The sequence below is a fragment of the Bombina bombina genome, chromosome 4 (genome assembly GCF_027579735.1).
Source record: "Bombina bombina isolate aBomBom1 chromosome 4, aBomBom1.pri, whole genome shotgun sequence".
In the NCBI taxonomy this organism is placed as follows: domain Eukaryota; kingdom Metazoa; phylum Chordata; class Amphibia; order Anura; family Bombinatoridae; genus Bombina; species Bombina bombina.
Genome location: NC_069502.1, coordinates 570,457,724 through 570,475,911, shown reverse-complemented (window position 1 = coordinate 570,475,911; position 18,188 = coordinate 570,457,724). Strand labels below are relative to the sequence as shown.

Below are 18,188 nucleotides of genomic sequence, written 5' to 3'. Positions count from 1 at the left end.
ATACAATACCCCCCCCCCAACATTACAACCCACCACCCACATACCCCTAATCTAACCCAACCCCCCCTTAAATAAACCTAACACTAATCCCCTGAAGATCTTCCTACCTTGTCTTCACCATACCAGGTTCACCGATCCGTCCTGGCTCCAAGATCTTCATCCAACCCAAGCGGGGGTTGGCGATCCATAATCCGGTGCTGAAGAGGTCCAGAAGAGGCTCCAAAGTCTTCATCCTATCCGGCAAGAAGAGGACATCCGGACCGGCAAACATCTTCTCCAAGCCGCATCTTCTATCTTCTTCCATCCGGTGCGGAGCGGGTCCATCTTGAAGCAGGCGACGCGGATCCATCCTCTTCTTCCGATGTCTCCCGACGAATGACGGTTCCTTTAAGGGACGTCATCCAAGATGGCGTCCCTCGAATTCCGATTGGCTGATAGGATTCTATCAGCCAATCGGAATTAAGGTAGGAATTTTCTGATTGGCTGATGGAATCAGCCAATCAGAATCTAGTTCAATCCGATTGGCCGATCCAATCAGCCAATCAGATTGAGCTCGCATTCTATTGGCTGATCGGAACAGCCAATAGAATGCGAGCTCAATCTGATTGGCTGATTGGATCAGCCAATCGGATTGAACTTGATTCTGATTGGCTGATTCCATCAGCCAATCAGAAAATTCCTACCTTAATTCCGATTGGCTGATAGAATCCTATCAGCCAATCAGAATTCGAGGGACGCCATCTTGGATGACGTCCCTTAAAGGAACCGTCATTCGTCGGGAGACATCGGAAGAAGAGGATGGATCCGTGTCGCCTGCTTCAAGATGGACCCGCTCCGCACCGGATGGAAGAAGATAGAAGATGCGGCTTGGAGAAGATGTTTGCCGGTCCGGATGTCCTCTTCTTGCCGGATAGGATGAAGACTTTGGAGCCTCTTCTGGACCTCTTCAGCACCGGATTATGGATCGCCAACCCCCGCTTGGGTTGGATGAAGATCTTGGAGCCAGGACGGATCGGTGAACCTGGTATGGTGAAGACAAGGTAGGAAGATCTTCAGGGGCTTAGTGTTAGGTTTATTTAAGGGGGGTTTGGGTTAGATTAGGGGTATGTGGGTGGTGGGTTGTAATGTTGGGGGGGGGGTATTGTATGTTTTCTTTTACAGGCAAAAGAGCTGAACTTCTTGGGGCATGCCCCGCAAAGGGCCCTGTTCAGGGCTGGTAAGGTAAAAGAGCTTGTAATTTTTGTATTTTAGAATAGGGTAGGGAATTTTTTATTTTGGGGGTCTTTGTTATTTTATTAGGGGGCTTAGAGTAGGTGTAATTAGTTTAAAATTGTTGTAATATTTTTCTTATGTTTGTAAATATTTTTTTATTTTCTGTAACTTAGTTCTTTTTTATTTTTTGTACTTTAGATAGTTTATTTAATTGTATTTCTTTGTAGCAATTGTGTTTAATTAATTTATTGATAGTGTAGTGTTAGGTTAATTGTAGGTAGTTTATTTAATTATTTTATTGATAGGGTAGTGTTAGGTTTAATTATAACTTAGGTTAGGATTTATTTTACAGGTAAATTTGTAATTATTTTAACTAGGTAACTATTAAATAGTTCTTAACTATTTAATAGCTATTGTACCTGGTTAAAATAATTACAAAGTTGCCTGTAAAATAAATATTAATCCTAAAATAGCTATAATATAAATGTAATTTATATTGTAGCTATATTAGGATTTATTTTACAGGTAAGTATTTAGCTTTAAATAGGATTAATTTATTTAATAAGAGTTAATTTATTTCGTTAGATGTAAATTATATTTAAGTTAGGGGGGTGTTAGTGTTAGGGTTAGACTTAGCTTTAGGGGTTAATACATTTATTAGAATAGCGGTGAGCTCCGGTCGGCAGATTAGGGGTTAATAATTGAAGGTAGGTGTCGGCGATGTTAGGGAGGGCAGATTAGGGGTTAATACTATTTATGATAGGGTTAGTGAGGCGGATTAGGGGTTAATACATTTATTATAGTAGCGCTCAGGTCCGCTCGGCAGATTAGGGGTTAATAAGTGTAGGCAGGTGTCGGCGACGTTGTGGGGGGCAGATTAGGGGTTAATAAATATAACATAGGGGTCGGCGATGTTAGGGGCAGCAGATTAGGGGTACATAGGGATAACGTAGGTGGCGGCGATTTGCGGTCGGAAGATTAGGGGTTAATTATTTTAAGTAGCTTGCGGCGACGTTGTGGGGGGCAAGTTAGGGGTTAATAAATATAATATAGGGGTCGGCGGGGTTAGGGGCAGCAGATTAGGGGTACATAAGTATAACGTAGGTGGCGGTCGGCAGATTAGGGGTTAAAAATTTTAATCGAGTGGCGGCGATGTGGGGGGACCTCGGTTTAGGGGTACATAGGTAGTTTATGGGTGTTAGTGTACTTTAGGGTACAGTAGTTAAGAGCTTTATAAACCGGCGTTAGCCAGAAAGCTCTTAACTCCTGCTATTTTCAGGCGGCTGGAATCTTGTCGTTAGAGCTCTAACGCTCACTGCAGAAACGACTCTAAATACCGGCGTTAGAAAGATCCCATTGAAAAGATAGGCTACGCAAATGGCGTAGGGGGATCTGCGGTATGGAAAAGTCGCGGCTGAAAAGTGAGCGTTAGACCCTTTAATCACTGACTCCAAATACCAGCGGGCGCCAAAAACCAGCGTTAGGAGCCTCTAACGCTGGTTTTGACGGCTACCGCCGAACTCTAAATCTAGGCCTAAGATTCTTTAGATTCTGTTGCATTTTAAGTGATTTCCTTTATCCATACTGTAGTGTATCTTTCATTGCACTGATGTTATTATGTATTTCCTTTAGCAAAGATATTATTAATAGAATCATATTAGATAACATTGTATGTGCATTTACGTGAAAAGATTTTCATAGTTCATATGCATGTTAAACCTATTTTAGTTTTATATACCAAAAAAATAATAATACCTTCTTGATCCAAATTATAGTATGAAACATCATCAACACTTTCACTAACAATAGCTTCTGCTGAAAACGGGTTCTATGCACCTAAAGAGATTATTATTATGGATTATTAATATTCTTTTTAAACTTTATTTATTTACAAATTGTTTATTTACAAATTAAACAATTACAAATGGTTGAATTAAAATGGGTTTGATGTGAGGTCAGATGTCAACATGTGGAAGACTGAAACTGCATGAACACGGGTATTAGTTGATATGTCTTTTAAATATGTGCTTCATAGTGGTTAAAGGTCAATAGATAAGATATACATTAAAACATTTTGTTAGTACAATGTATATGCAAAAATATTTTGTTTTATAACTATTTGAAGAATCTGAAATCGTATATGTTATTTGTTGAATGTTTGCACCATCATATACAACTTCACTGTCTTGCTAAGGTTCTTCTAAAAATATGATTTCTTCTACATCTGAAATTTAAAAAAATAACTTCATCATTAAGACTTACATTTAAATAATAATAATAATAATAATAATAATAATAATAATAATAATATCAATAATTATTATTAATTACCTCCTCCAGTCTCTGCAGCAACATTTAAGTCACACTCTTCTGCCATAGAGATGTCAACAGTTTCAAAATGTTAAGGGAGAATATGAGGAAGAAGGTATAGAAGAATGTTGACCGACTTGAAACGTTTAATAATGACTTTTCATATTTAAAATATTTCCTCTTCCTCTTATTTTTGCTTCTTTTGATGCCTGTCATTCTCTAGTAACATTGAGCCTAAGGGGTAGATTTATTAATAATCTAAACGACATGATTCGCTGTAGCGAATCATGTCAGCTCAACCTCGCTAAATGCCGACAGCATACGCTTTTGGCATTTAACATTGCATTTTAAGCAAAATTGCTTGTGCAATGCTGCCCCTGCTCACTGGCAGCCAATCAACTGCAAGCAGGAGCTGTCAATCATCCCAATCCGATCCTAAATGTGGCGGACAAGTTAAGGAGCAGCGGTCTTATGATGATGGGACTCCGAAGCAGCATCCGCTGCTTAATAAATGGAGCCCTAAGTCTTCTTATTATTTGCAGAAAGATTCTCAATCTCCATTGTATCATCCCAAATCATCTCCCTTGCCCTGAAACTTGTTGACCTTCTCTGGAACCCAAAAAGCAAATTGCAATTTGGCTCTAAATTTTCTTCTAAAGCAACATTTTCAGCTATCCTGTTAACTGCTCAACTCCGAAACAAAGACTATGCAATAAACTTTGTGCAAAAGCTACGTTACTGGAATTCTAGGTAAATAAAAGGAAGTAAATGAAACCTACAATTTGATTGGAGTAAAAACAGAAAAAGTGTACACAAAGAAAACATTATAAATATATTAAATGAATTGTGAATAAGAACTATAATGTAATGGAAAATTCTATTGGTTAAATGTTTTTGCGCATTTACAAAATATGTTAAAAAAAAAGTACATTCATAATATTATTTATGCATTGTACTATTTGTACATTATGGTAGCTTAATTTAAAATTATGTAAATATTATTAAAATAAATACTTCATATGTATGTTTTTTTTAAACATCCCAAAATGTAACACGTAACCAACATTTCAAAGTAGGTGTTAAGTGGGTGTTATATGCGCAGAACATGTAATAAAATAAGAAAGCATTGCAAAAGCTGTTCATTCTCTTGGTGTCCTTTGATGAATGAGCAGGAATGCACAACTCAGAGCTAGCAGAACACATCTAGTAAACCAATGAAAAGAGGCATTTATGTGCAGCCACCAATCAGCAGCTAGACCCCAGTAATACATTGCTTCTCCTTTGCCTACCTAGGATACCAAGAGAATGAAGCAAATTAGGTAAGAAAAGTAAATTGGAAAGTTGTTTAAAATCACATGTTCTATCTTAATCATAAAAGAAAAATGTTGGGTTTTGTGTCCCTTTAAGTATTAGCTATACAAAGACTATGCAAACATAGCTAGCATAAGAAATTACACTCCCAGTGGAGTTTTGGAGAAATAAGTCATAACATTTTAATTTTCAATTGTTCTCTTTTCTTAAAGAATGTTTGCCAGTCCTTCTATACGCCTGGTGGAATTATATAAAGCCACTCTTTGCCCTGAAAACAGAGTGTCTCGCTAAGGGGCGTATACTGCATTTTTGTATGGGAAGGAGATACATACATTACTAAAGTGCACAAAAATATGCAGGAAACAATTGTAGAGCTGCAACAACTAATCGTCATAATCGATAATAATCGATTATGAAAATAGTTGTCAACGAATCTCATAATCGATTAATCGATTAGTTGGTTTGCAATTAGTTGGTCTGTGCACAACACCAGCTGCTTCACTCCAATGACCTCCTGCATATGGTATTGTATTTTATGGTTATGTCCTTAGCCTAAAGGACATCTACAGACATCTACTTTTCCCTTTTCTCGGGACAGTATAAGTTTACAACCCTGATATAATAGTCATCATTTGGATTGTTTATATTAAATCAGGTGATTTGGAACTATGCTTTTCATGATATAGTACCAAGCTTGTTATTTACATTGGTGGGAGTTATTTAAATTGATGTGCACTATTATCTGTATGCACAATTATTAGCATATTGCTTGTTATTGCTGATTATATGTACTGTATAAATAAATGTGTAAGGCTTTGTCCTGTTATTGATATACAGTCCTTAGCGCGTTTGATTTGTTTTTTTATATTTTTAATGTATTGTGATAATATGTACCAGATTCAACCTATATGTATATATCTGTTATTTTTAGAGCGGACTAGATATTTCCCCTAACCTTATAGCTGGTTATTTACCATTGCATATAGATATTCAATATATTTTTTATGTAAGAACGAAGTCAAGGGTTACTTTATTGAGAGGCCCCTTGCCAAGGTGAAAACCCCTTTGCATTGGTGAAGAGCTAACAAAGATAAATATCCCACTTTGGTGAAATTGGCAAAACCCTACTTATACATCTCAAGCACCTCAACACCATCTTAGTGCCTTTTCTCTGCTGCAGGAAATATAGCTGCAAACAGAGAACCAGCCTTAGCCAGAAGCATGTGGACATGTTGAGATTTTTTGCATTTCAAAGCAAAGTTTCTGAAAGAGTGAATAACAGAATGTTATTAACAGTGATACTCTCTTTCTAGTTCTACCTCTTTCCAAACAGTTTGTGGTTTTGTTTTGTTTAATTATAAAACTGTTCTCTGCTGCTTAAAAATTGGACAAACAGTTGTGTTAATGTAAAGTTTGAGTCTGAAGTTTATATTTGTAACACTCAGTATGTGGATTTTATTTAAAATATAGGAAACAATTATTGATTTTTTTTATCCGATTAGTCGATTAATCAGCCCTAAACAATTGTATGTTAAGGTGCATCAAAATTCGTAACAAAATTGTTCATCAAAAATTTTATTTGATCAAAAATGTAAACATTGTAGGTAAATTACACAGGATAAATTGTATGAACTATGCACAGCGTAAATCATAAAAATGACAGTAAATTTAAGGTACAATGCACTGAAAACAGCGTAATTTGATTTCTATTAAGTGTAATATTGATGTTTTAAAACACGCCGGTTTCCCCCTCTGTTCTTCACCTTCCATTGCAAACTTTTACCTAGCAGAGAGTGCACATTATTTGTATGGGCAACATCTTGCCACTCGCAGGAACAGACCCTTTTTTTAAATATAATTCCAGGAGGGCTGCCCCTGCGAGTGTTGGAATGGAAAATCGTGTATTGACCGGCAAATGTTTTAGAATCGGGCCTAGTAATGAGCTTTGGTTTACAAAGAGAGATATTATAAACATGCATGTGTATATATAGAAAGTGATAAAATAAGGAGCTCTGATTTCCCTGCAAGTTCAACTCATTGTAATGGATTGTGGTTTCAAAGAACAAAGCCGGCTATTTCATATACGGAGAACACCTAAAGAAGCAATTTTTGCATTAATTTTATATTCTGCAGATGGTATAAGAAGTAATTGGAAACACATTAAGGGAAAAACAATTTTATAGTACAGTTGCTTTAATCCCAATTTTTTGTTTTTATTTGATTAAATCTAGTTCAAAAAGTCTTTGAAAACATATGGTTAATTTTCAAACTATCAAAGCAAAGCAGTTATGAGTCTAGGTTTGTTTTCAAAACTACAGCTATATATTTTCAAATATTTTATAACCCTTGAGATACCAGAGATGAATAGACTACCTTGTTATTCAAATTATTGCAGGTTTTTTGGCAGCGACAAGATTAAAGCAACATAAAAGTATCAAAAATATTTGGTGAAATTAAGATAGTGTTTGGACTTGAAACATTTGAAAATGTATGAATTTGGGAGGTTGAAATAACTAATTTTAAAAGGGCATGACTGTCAATAGTTTGCTGGGGGTGTAAAAACCTGCATACTACGCAGACTGTATTTTTCACTGCTATATCTGTACCAAATGCACAGGCCCTGTGCATGCACCAGGTGCAAATGGAAGTTACTAATTGGTATGCTCATGTTAGTGATGAAATTAGCACTGTGAACATGCACATAATGCAAATCTTATCATTAATAAAAAAAAGGCTAAAGAAAATGCTGCTCAGTCAGGGCCGGATTTCCCATTAGGCACAGTAGGCATGTGCCTACAGGCGCCTTGCAGTGAGGGGCGCCTGCCTGTCAATAATAAAAAAAAAAAAAAAAAAAAAAAAAAAATTTTTTTTTTTTTTTTTTTTTTTTTTTTTATGAGGGCATTTATTTTAGTAAGAATTGTGCTGCCAGGTGCCTACAAAGTCGAGTGTTTCATTGGGAATATGTTACAGCAGTTGAGGGAGCCATGAAGGAGAGAGGGGCAAAGATTAAAACTAAACCCCTCCCATTGAATTTCTAAATTCTAATTTTAAACACATTTGTTGACCCCTGGATTACATATAATCTACAACATTCCATGTTTTCCTTTGAGAGCAACATCATATGATATTTATATTTCAGAACAAAATAAATGTAACATCTGTGTGTGTTTGTACCAAAAATATCAGAGTTTACAAGATTTTTTTCCCTACATTTTATATTTTCTTCCACTGGCTGCACAGGTTGTTGATGGTGATGAGCTTGCATGCTGCTAGTTTTAATATTGCTATTGTTTACACAAAACTGTGTTTGACTCCAACAAAATGTTAAGCACATAGTCAAAGTCATCTCCAGAAAAGCAATACACTAATGGCTTGTCAATAAACATGTCCTATGAGCCCATCTGGGTCTGCACAGATGTGTATTGCTGTCTCAGAACTGACATTGACTATGTGTTTAACTCTTTTGCAAGAGGCTAACACACTTCTCTGCAAGCACTAGTGCAATAATAAAATGCCCAGCAAACTGTCACATTTGATGTCCCTTTAAATAGGGTTTTCTTTAGAATATTTTGCATTAAAAGTTTAACATGATTTGTTTTTGTTATACATAATAGAAATTGTATGGCCATTTGAGTCAAGTGAATATTGATTTTTGGTGTAGCTTCCATTACAACAAATATTGCAATTGGTGTGTGTATTTGTGTATCTCCATAAAAGGGAAAATGTAATTTTACATCTAATATTTATTTTTAGTTGTCCTAAATAATAATAAAAAAAAGTCCTCATTTTTTCCACTTTTTTCTAGGGGGGGTGGGGGGGTGGGGGGGGGGCGCTTCAGGTTTTTGTGCCTACAGGCACCTGAGATGTAAATCCGGCCCTGTGCTCAGTACTATCACAGTACCCACCATTTATGTCCTATCATGCTATATAAGTGAGGACATTAAGGCCCCTCCAAAAATTAGTAATTGATTGCAGCCAACTCAATATAGGCTGCATTTAAAGGGACACTGAACCCAAAATTTTTTCTTTTGTAATTCAGAAAGAGCATGCAATTTTAAGCAACTTTCTAATTTACTCATATTATAAATTTTTCTTCGTTCTCTTGCTATCATTATTTGAAAAAGAAGGCATCTAAGCTTTTTTTTGGTTTCAGTACTCTGGACAGCACTTTTTTATTGGTGGATGAATTTATCCACCAATCAGCAAGGACAACCCAGGTTGTTCACCAAAAATGGGCCGGCATCTAAACTTAGATTCTTACATTTCAAATAAAGATACCAAGAGAATGAAGAAAATTTGATAATAGGAGTAAATTAGAAATTTGCTTAAAGGGATGGTAAACTCAGTATAGGGCGAATATGTTATAGGTATTATCAAATATTATTAAATTTTCTCATGAAATTTCACTAAAAACATGAAATAGCCATTTACTTACAATTTACAACTAAAGAATATATCCGTTCCGTAAAATCGCCAGCCCACCGTGACGTCACATTAATTTTTCCTGCCTGTGTCCAATCATCTATCCAGTCGCTAGACAGGCTCTTTGCCGTACAATTTATTTGCGCATGCGCCCTAACGATCACTTCCGACGATCCTAACAACCAATCAACATCCTCTCAATCCGTCTAAGAATTTGCGCGTGCACGTTCGATTTAACGCATGCGTCTTAGGTTATTTTTCACTATCCTAACACTAAAAAAAGTTATTAACCCCTAAACCGCCGCTCCCGGACCACGCCGCCACCTAATAAAGTTATTAACCCCTAAACCGCCGCTCCCGGACCCCACTGCCAGCTATATTAAATCTATAACCCCCTAATGTGAGCCCCTACCCCGCCGCTATCTACCTTACCGACCCCCTAAAGTGAGCTCCTACCCCGCCGCCATCTATTTTAAAATTATTGACCCCTAATTTAATCCCCCTACCCCGCCGCCAGCTATATTAAATTATTTAACCCCTAATCTAAACCCCTCTACCCCGCCGCCAGCTATATTAAATTATTTAACCCCTAAAATACTAAACTATCCCTACCACTAAACCTAAATCTAACCCTACAAATAGCCCTGAAAAGGGCTTTTTGCGTGGCATTACCCCAAAGTAAACTGCTCTATTGCCAGCCCTTAAAAGGGCTTTTTGCGGGGCACGCCCCAAAGAATTCAGCTCTTTTGCCAGCCCTTAAAAGGGCTTTTGGTGGGGCTTTGTCACAAAGTAATCATCTCTTTTGCCTCTAATCTACATCCCCCTACACCGCGGCCACCTATAATAAATGTATTAACCCCTAATTTAATCCCCCTACCCCGCCGCCTATATTAAACACATTAACCCCTAATCTAATCCCCCTACACCGCAGCCAGCTATATTAACTATATTAACCCTAATTATATTAGGGTTAATATAGTTAATATAGTTATTATATTATATATATTAACTATATTAACCCTAATTATATTAGGGTTAATATCGTTATTATATTATCTATATATTAAGTATAATAACCCTATCTAACTCGAACATCCCTAACTAAACTCTTATTAAAATAAATCTAATATTAATATTATTAATTAAAATATTCCTATTTAAATCTAAATACTTACCTATAAAATAAACCCTAAGATAGCTACAATGAAATTAATAATTACATTGTAGCTATTTTAGGGTTTATATTTATTTTACAGGTAACTTGGTATTTATTTTAACTAGGTACAATAGCTATTAAATAGTTAATAACTATTTAATAGCTACCTAGTTAAAATAATTACCAATTTACCTGTAAAATAAATCCTAACCTAGGTTACAAATACACCTACACTATCAATAAATTAAATAAACTACAAATATCTAAACTAAAATACAATAAAATAATCTAAACTAAATTACACAAAAAAACAAACACTAAATTACAAAAAATAAAAAAAATATTACAAGATTTTTAAGCTAATTACACCTATTCTAAGCCCCCTAATAAAATAATAAACCCCCAAAATAAAAAAATTTCCCTGCCCTATTCTAAATTTAAAAAGTTCGAGTTAGATAGGGTTATTATACTTAATATATAGATAATATAATAACGATATTAACCCTAATATAATTAGGGTTAATATAGTTAATATATATAATATAATAACTATATTAACTATATTAACCCTAATATAATTAGGGTTAATATAGTTAATATAGCTGGCGGCGGTGTAGGGGGATTAGATTAGGGGTTAATGTGTTAAATATAGGCGGCGGCGGTGTAGGGGGATTAAATTAGGGTTAATACATTTATTATAGGTGGCCGCGGTGTAGGGGGATGTAGATTAGATGCAAAAGAGCTGATTACTTTGTGACAAAGCCCCACCAAAAGCACTTTTAAGGGCTGGCAAAAGAGCTGAATTCTTTGGGGCATGCCCCGCAAAAAGACCTTTTAAGGGCTGGCAATAGAGCAGTTTACTTTGGGGTAATGCCATGCAAAAAGCCCTTTTCAGGGCTATTTGTAGGGTTAGATTTAGGTTTAGTGGTAGGGATAGTTTAGTATTTTAGGGGTTAAATAATTTAATATAGCTGGCGGCGGGGTAGGGGGATTAGATTAGGGGTTAAATAATTTAATATAGCTGGCGGCGGGGTAGGGGGATTAAATTAGGGGTTAATTAATTTAATATAGCTGGCGGCGGGGTAGGGGTATTAAATTAGGGGTTAATAATTTTAAAATAGATGGCGGCGGGGTAGGAGCTCACTTTAGGGTGTAGGTAAGGTAGATGGCGGCGGTGTAAGGGGCTCACTTTAGTGGGTAGGTAAGGTAGATGGCGGCGGTGTAAGGGGCTCACTTTAGGGGGTAGTTTAATATAGTTGGCGACGGTGTAGGGGGATCACATTAGGGGGTAGTTAATGTAGGTGGCGGCGGGGTCCGGGAGCGGCGGTATAGGGGTTAAATATTTATTAGGGATTGCGGCGGGGGATCGCGGTTGACAGGTAGATAGACATTGCGCATGCGTTAGATGCAAACGAATGCGCATGCGTTAAAAATTAGAATATCGGGAACGAGCAATCAGTATGACGTGAGGAGAGGGTGGAGAGAGGATAAAGGACATAGTGTTGTTACGGGCATATAAGAGGGGCGGAGCGAGGCGGGGAGATGCGGAGCAAACAGGTTACAAAACATTAGGAAAATTGAGGATAAATTACATATAAATATAAAAAAAAGAATAATGCAGTTTGATCATATATACCTATAGCAGTGTAAATATGAAATTGTAAAGTAAATGAGTTTACCATCCCTTTAAAATATTATGCTCAATCTGAATCACGAAAGAAAATTTTTGGGTACATTGTCCCTTTAATGAAATGCCTGCCCTATAGCTGGTGTGCTGTGTTCCTCTGCTGACCTCTTTGTATATTTCATATTTACAATGCTAATTTTTGTGTGACATTTTGCTTTGTTAAAGGAACAGTAAACACCTTGTAATTACAAGGCATTTCTGTTGTGCTGCCATAGGATAACATATCAGTGCAGTCTTAATGTTTTTAAAACAAATTAGCATCCTTTTTGCTGCAATTGTTTTTTCAATAGCAAAACTCCAACCACCATTTGCCATATTTGGAGGAGCCAATCTGGGTTTTAGTCTGTGGATAACAAGGCTGGCCACTGCCATAAAGTTAGTATAAAGTACTCTATTTTCCCACTGTTATCAGTTAAAGGGACAATCAACAAAGTTTTTATTGTTTAAAAAGATAGATAACACCTTTACTACGCATTCCCCAGCTTTGCACAACCAACATTGCTATATTAATATACATTATAACCTGCCTGTTTCTAAGCCACTACAGACAGCCTCTTATCACATGCTTTTTTATTAGCTTTTCACAACAGGAGACTGCTAGTTCATGTGGGCCATATAGATAACATTGTGCTCTCTCCTGTGGAGTTGTGGCTGACACTGCAGAAATTGGCTGAACTGCAAGTCAATAGGTGATAAATAAATCAGGGGGCTGTCAAAAGAAGCTTAGATACAAGATAATGACAGAAGTTAAAAGTATATTAATATAACCATGTTGGTTGTGTAAAACTGGGGAATGGGTAATAAAGGGATTATCTATATTTTTAAACAATAACAATTTTGGAGTTGACTGTCCCTTTAAAGCAAATTAGTGAAAGATATGTATTAGCATTACCCCTTGACAAATCAGCAGGGTGCTTTTCATGTTGTGAGAAGTAGAAAATGCTCAATTTTCAGAGCTAAAGTACAAAATAAATAATAAAAATATATTTCAAAGGATTTTCAGTATGCATAACTAAACATTTTATATGCAAATCTCAAGGTGTTCACCGTTCCTTTAAACTGCTCCCTATGCAACTAGCATCTAACATTCAATAGCTTTGCCTATTTAACCTTATTTGTGGATTGTGTTTTTGCTCTGCTTCTGTCTGCCTGTTACTGACACTTGGACTGGACTTTGAATTCTCTTCTGGGTTGCCAATTCTGCAAGTCTACTTTGCCTCTAATCTTGACTCTGATTGGTCACCCTCTGTGCTGGGAAAGTGTTACAGTGTAAATTCCCAACCTGCACCTCTTCCTGGACAGCGACTATCACACAGATAGATAATTTCATTATCCCCCCCAATTTTCCTTCCCTATAAATTTCCGCCATTGCCTCTTGATATGAAACCACTCCTCAAACTTTTACCTGTCCTATCACTTCCCTTTCTCACAAATATATAGTCTCTCTCTCTCTCTCTCTCTATATATATATATATATATATAGTGTATATATACATATATTTATTCCTGAGGAAGCATTGCTATTGACTGGTGTAAGTATATGCTTTATGTATCAGTATTTCAGAACCGTAGGTTTGTAAAGATCATACACTATGCTTTACATTTCATCAGGTGCACTGTGAGCTGAAGCACTTCCACAGAAGGTTGATTATCTTGCTGGAACAAAATGAAGATGTTCCATACTATGTTTGATAAAATGTGCTAGATAATGCACCACTTAAAGCCATAAGGTAAAAATAAATATATCTTGGAATAAATTGGCTTAAATGTGTGAGATTTCTTTCCTTAAAATAGGCACAGATGACACCTACTTGAAAGGAACAACCAATATGTGCAACAACTGAAATGAACTGAAAACAGGGAGTAAATTTTCAACGCTGATACTGAAAAACAAATTATTTAACACCTTATGAAGAGAGTTTGGGATTTGTCCAAAACATAAATGAAACATAAATGAAATGACTGTTACCAAACATAAATGAAATGACTGTATGCTTATGCTACTATTGTTATTTTAAATCAACCATAAGGACAAAATGCAGTAACAACTACCACTTGGCAGAAAACAAAATATTGCAATTTCAAAGACAAATTGAATCTGAAATGTTTTATCTAATTTCATTCACTTTTACAATATTATAAATGCATCAACATACTTCATGATTTAAATAGGGAATGTAATTTTAAACAACTTTCCAATTTACTTTAATCACCGATTTTGCTTCTCTTCATATTCTTAGCTGAAAGCTAATTCTAGGAGGTTCATATACTAATTTATTTGACATTGAAGACTGCCTCTAATCTGAATGCATTTTGACCACTAGAGGGCATTAGCTCATGTGTTTCATATAGATAACATTGAACTCATGCATGTGAAGTTACCCTGGAGCCAGCACTGATTGGCTAAAATGCAAGTCTGTCAAAAGAACTGATATAAGGGGGCAGTCTGCAGAGGCTTAGATACAAGGTAATCACAGAGGTAAAAAGTGTTTTTCTATAACAGTGTTTGGTATGCAAAACTGGGGAATGGGTAATTAAGGGATTATCTTTCTTTTTAAACAACAAAAATTCTGGTGTTGACTGTCCCTTTAAGTATGTATCTGACATCTGATTACACTGTAAAAATAATACAATGTAAATCACACAGCTCAAAGAAAAAACCCATGAAAACCAAAATCTTTCTTTCATGAGAGCATAACATTGAAAATATATTAAAAATCTAATTTACTTCTATTATCAAATTTGCTTTGTTCTTATGTTATATTTTGTTGAAGAGATATCTAGATGGATAGCTGCCAAATATGATCATATTAAAAAAAAACTGTTAACTTTTTTTACAAACCTTGGGTTTCTCACTAAAATTATTAACACACACCTACTGAAGTCATAAGACACATGGTTGTAAAAGGTTCTCTGGGGTCCCCTTTGTTCAGAAACAGCAGACATGCATTGGTTTGCAATTAATTTTTAGCAATTAGAAGTCCGCTGTTTGCAGCTCTGCACTGCACGTTTGAAATTCCCGGCAGTGAATGGGTTATTTAGTTAGCTGGTAAGGGAAATTGTATTTTAATACAGGGGTTACCCTCCCACCTGACACTCCCCACCTCCGTGATCCTTCACAAACAGCTCTCTCCAATCCCACATCCACACTTCTGACAACCATCTTAAAGGGATATGAAACCCAAATTTTCCTTTCATGATTTAGATACAACATGCAATTTTCAGCAACTTTCTAATTTACTCCTATTATAATTTTTTATTCATTCTCTTGGTATCTTTTTTGAAAAGCAGGAATGTAAGCTTAGGAGCCGACCCATTTTTCATTCAGCACCCTGGGTAGCGGTTGCTGATTGGTGGCTACCCTCCCTCTCCAATCCACAATAATTTTTCTGAAGTGTAGGGTCCTGCTCGTTCCTCCTCTCTCCACCACTGTGCCTCCCTCCATCCCTCCCGAACCTCCCAACAGAACAAATGGAAGCACGTTATAGACAGTGACATATCTGGATTGAAGATGGACCAGCTCCGCTCCGGATGGACTCTTCTGCCCGGATCGGATGAAGACTTCTTCCCCTCTGGAGGTCCACTTGTGAAGATGGCTCAAGGTAGGGAGATCTTCAGGGGGGTAGTGTTAGGTTTTTTTAAGGGGGGATTGGGTGGGTTTTAGAGTAGGGTTGGGTGTGTGGGTGGTGGGTTTTAATGTTGGAGGGGTATTGTATTTTTTTTACAGGTGAAAGAGCTGATTACTTTGGGGCAATGCCCAGCCAAAAGGCCCTTTTAAGGGCTATTTGTAATTTAGTATAGGGTAGGGAATTTTATTATTCTGGGGGGGCTTTTTTTATTTTATTAGGGGGATTAGATTAGGTGTAATTAGTTTAAAATTCTTCTAATTCTTTTTTTTTCCCTGTAATTTAGTGGGGGGTTTTTCTTCGTAATTTAGTTTATTTAATTTTAATTAATTGTAGGTAGTTTAGGTAATTTATTTAATGATAGTGTAGTGTTAGGTGTAATTGTAACTTAGGTTAGGATTTATTTTACAGGTAATTTTGTACTTATTTTAGCTAGGTAGTTATTAAATAGTTAATAACTATTTAATAACTATTGTACCTAGTTAAAATAAATACAAAGTTGCCTGTAAAATAAATATAAATCCTAAGCTAGCTACAATGTAACTTTTAGTTATATTGTAGCTAGCTTAGGGTTTATTTTATAGGTAAGTATTTAGTTTTAAATAGGATTAATTTATTATGTTAAATTTATTTTGTTTAATTTAAATTATATTTAAGTTAGGGAGGTTAGGGTTAGACTTAGGTTTAGGGGTTAATGCCTTTAATATAGTAGTGGCGACGTTGGGGGTGGCAGATTAGGGGTTAATAAATGTAAGTAGGTGTCGGCGATGTTAGGGACGAAAGATTAGGGGTTAATAAAATGTAACTAGTGTTCGCGAGGCGGGAGTGCGGCGGTTTAGGGGTTAATATATTTATTAAAGTGGCGGCGATGTCCGATCGGAAGATTAGGGGTTAATATATTTATTAAAGTGTTACCGATGTGGGGGGGGGCCCTCGGTTTAGGGGTTAATAGGTAGTTTATGGGTGTTAGTGTACTTTGTAGCACTTTAGTTAAGAGTTTTATGTTACGGCGTTAGCTCATAAAACTCTTAACTACTGACTTTTAAATGCGGTAGAAGTCTTGACAGGAGAGGGTCTACCGCTCACTTCTTCCAAGACTCGTAATACCAGCATTAGGCAAATCCCAATAAAAAGATAGGATACGCAGTTGACGTAAGGGGATTTGCGGTATGCTTGAGTCGCGGAATAAAAGTGAGCGGTACACCTCCTGTACCTGCCAGACTCATAATACAAGCGGGCGTTAAAAAGCAGCGTTGGGACCTCTCAACGCTGCTTTTTAAGGCTAACGCCAAACTCGTAATCTAGGCAATAGTGTGCTAATGACAAGTCATATGTGACTATCCACCATTCACCAGCTAGCTCCCAGTAGTACAATGCTGCTCCTGAACCTACCTAGGTGTGGTTTTCAACAATGGATACCAAGAGAATAAAGTCAGTTTGATCATAAAAGTACATTAAAACGTTTCTTGATTTCAACTTTAATAGCATTTGAAGTACATGACGACTACCCACCCATGTGTTCCATTTTATAGTTGGACGTTAAATTACTCAATTTAAATTTGAGTTGCAAAATGTAAAATGATAACTTCACTTAGTTATCCACTAAAATAAAGTTTATGTTTCAACCTGTTTTAATAATGTAATTATAAAAGATTATCTGTGTCATAAATTTGCTATTCAGAAGTGGTGACACGGTGACTGTGTTTCTGTGTTTTGCTGATAGGTTAGTTAGTGTATGTCCATAATGCATTTATATTACATTATGTACTTTTTTTATTTTTTGCCCGTAGTTGAATGAACCCCAGTAAAAGGAGAAAATGCAGCATTTAATGCATTATGGAGCTATAAAAAAATATATCCTGAATAAAAACAGTTTTAATTTTTAATCCAAATTCAATTTCCAATCATGACCTCTTGTTCTGAAATTCAGAATTTAATGATAACAACAAAATGAGTTTTATTTTGTTTTTCGCCCAGCGAACTGGAACACTGTTTTTTGAGCGCGTTTATTCATTTTTACTATAGCTCTTCAGAATAGCTGAGTTATGCTTTGTTCATTCAATAGACGAAATGTGTGTGTAAGCAATCCTCGCTCAGCAGCCTGCAGTAGATGTCAGTAATGAGCTCACTACTGACTGAAGCTGCCAATAAACAAGGAGGAGGCAGGGAAGTAGGCGGCCCGTCCGGAGAGCAACAAACACACGGAGCAGGCATACACGCTGCTCAGCGAGCAGGATGAGGGAAGGGGCAGTCACATAACGTACACAAATACACAGGGAGTGCTTTTTGTGCAATCCTACGTTGTCACAGTGTTACATGGATATGAGATTACCTGGCCTTCTTGCACTGTGCCTGCACTGACACACACACGCACATCAGCCCCACCGCAGTCTTTCCCCTTGCTAAGCCTTCCTCTTTAGAGACCCACGTAAAAGGGCTGGGGGTGGATCCTGACTGAGAAGCT

The 18,188-nt window shown here is 36.5% G+C and overlaps 1 long non-coding RNA gene across 1 annotated transcript in view; it reads right to left on the bottom strand.

Moving 5' to 3' along the window:
• Positions 1-18,105, bottom strand: part of LOC128656571 (uncharacterized) — a 48,448-nt gene extending 30,343 nt beyond the window's left edge. The window contains exon 1 of the long non-coding RNA XR_008402031.1: positions 18,057-18,105. This is a non-coding gene — a long non-coding RNA (uncharacterized LOC128656571). The remainder of the gene's footprint in view (positions 1-18,056) is intronic.
• Between the last annotated feature and the right edge of the window lie 83 nt (positions 18,106-18,188).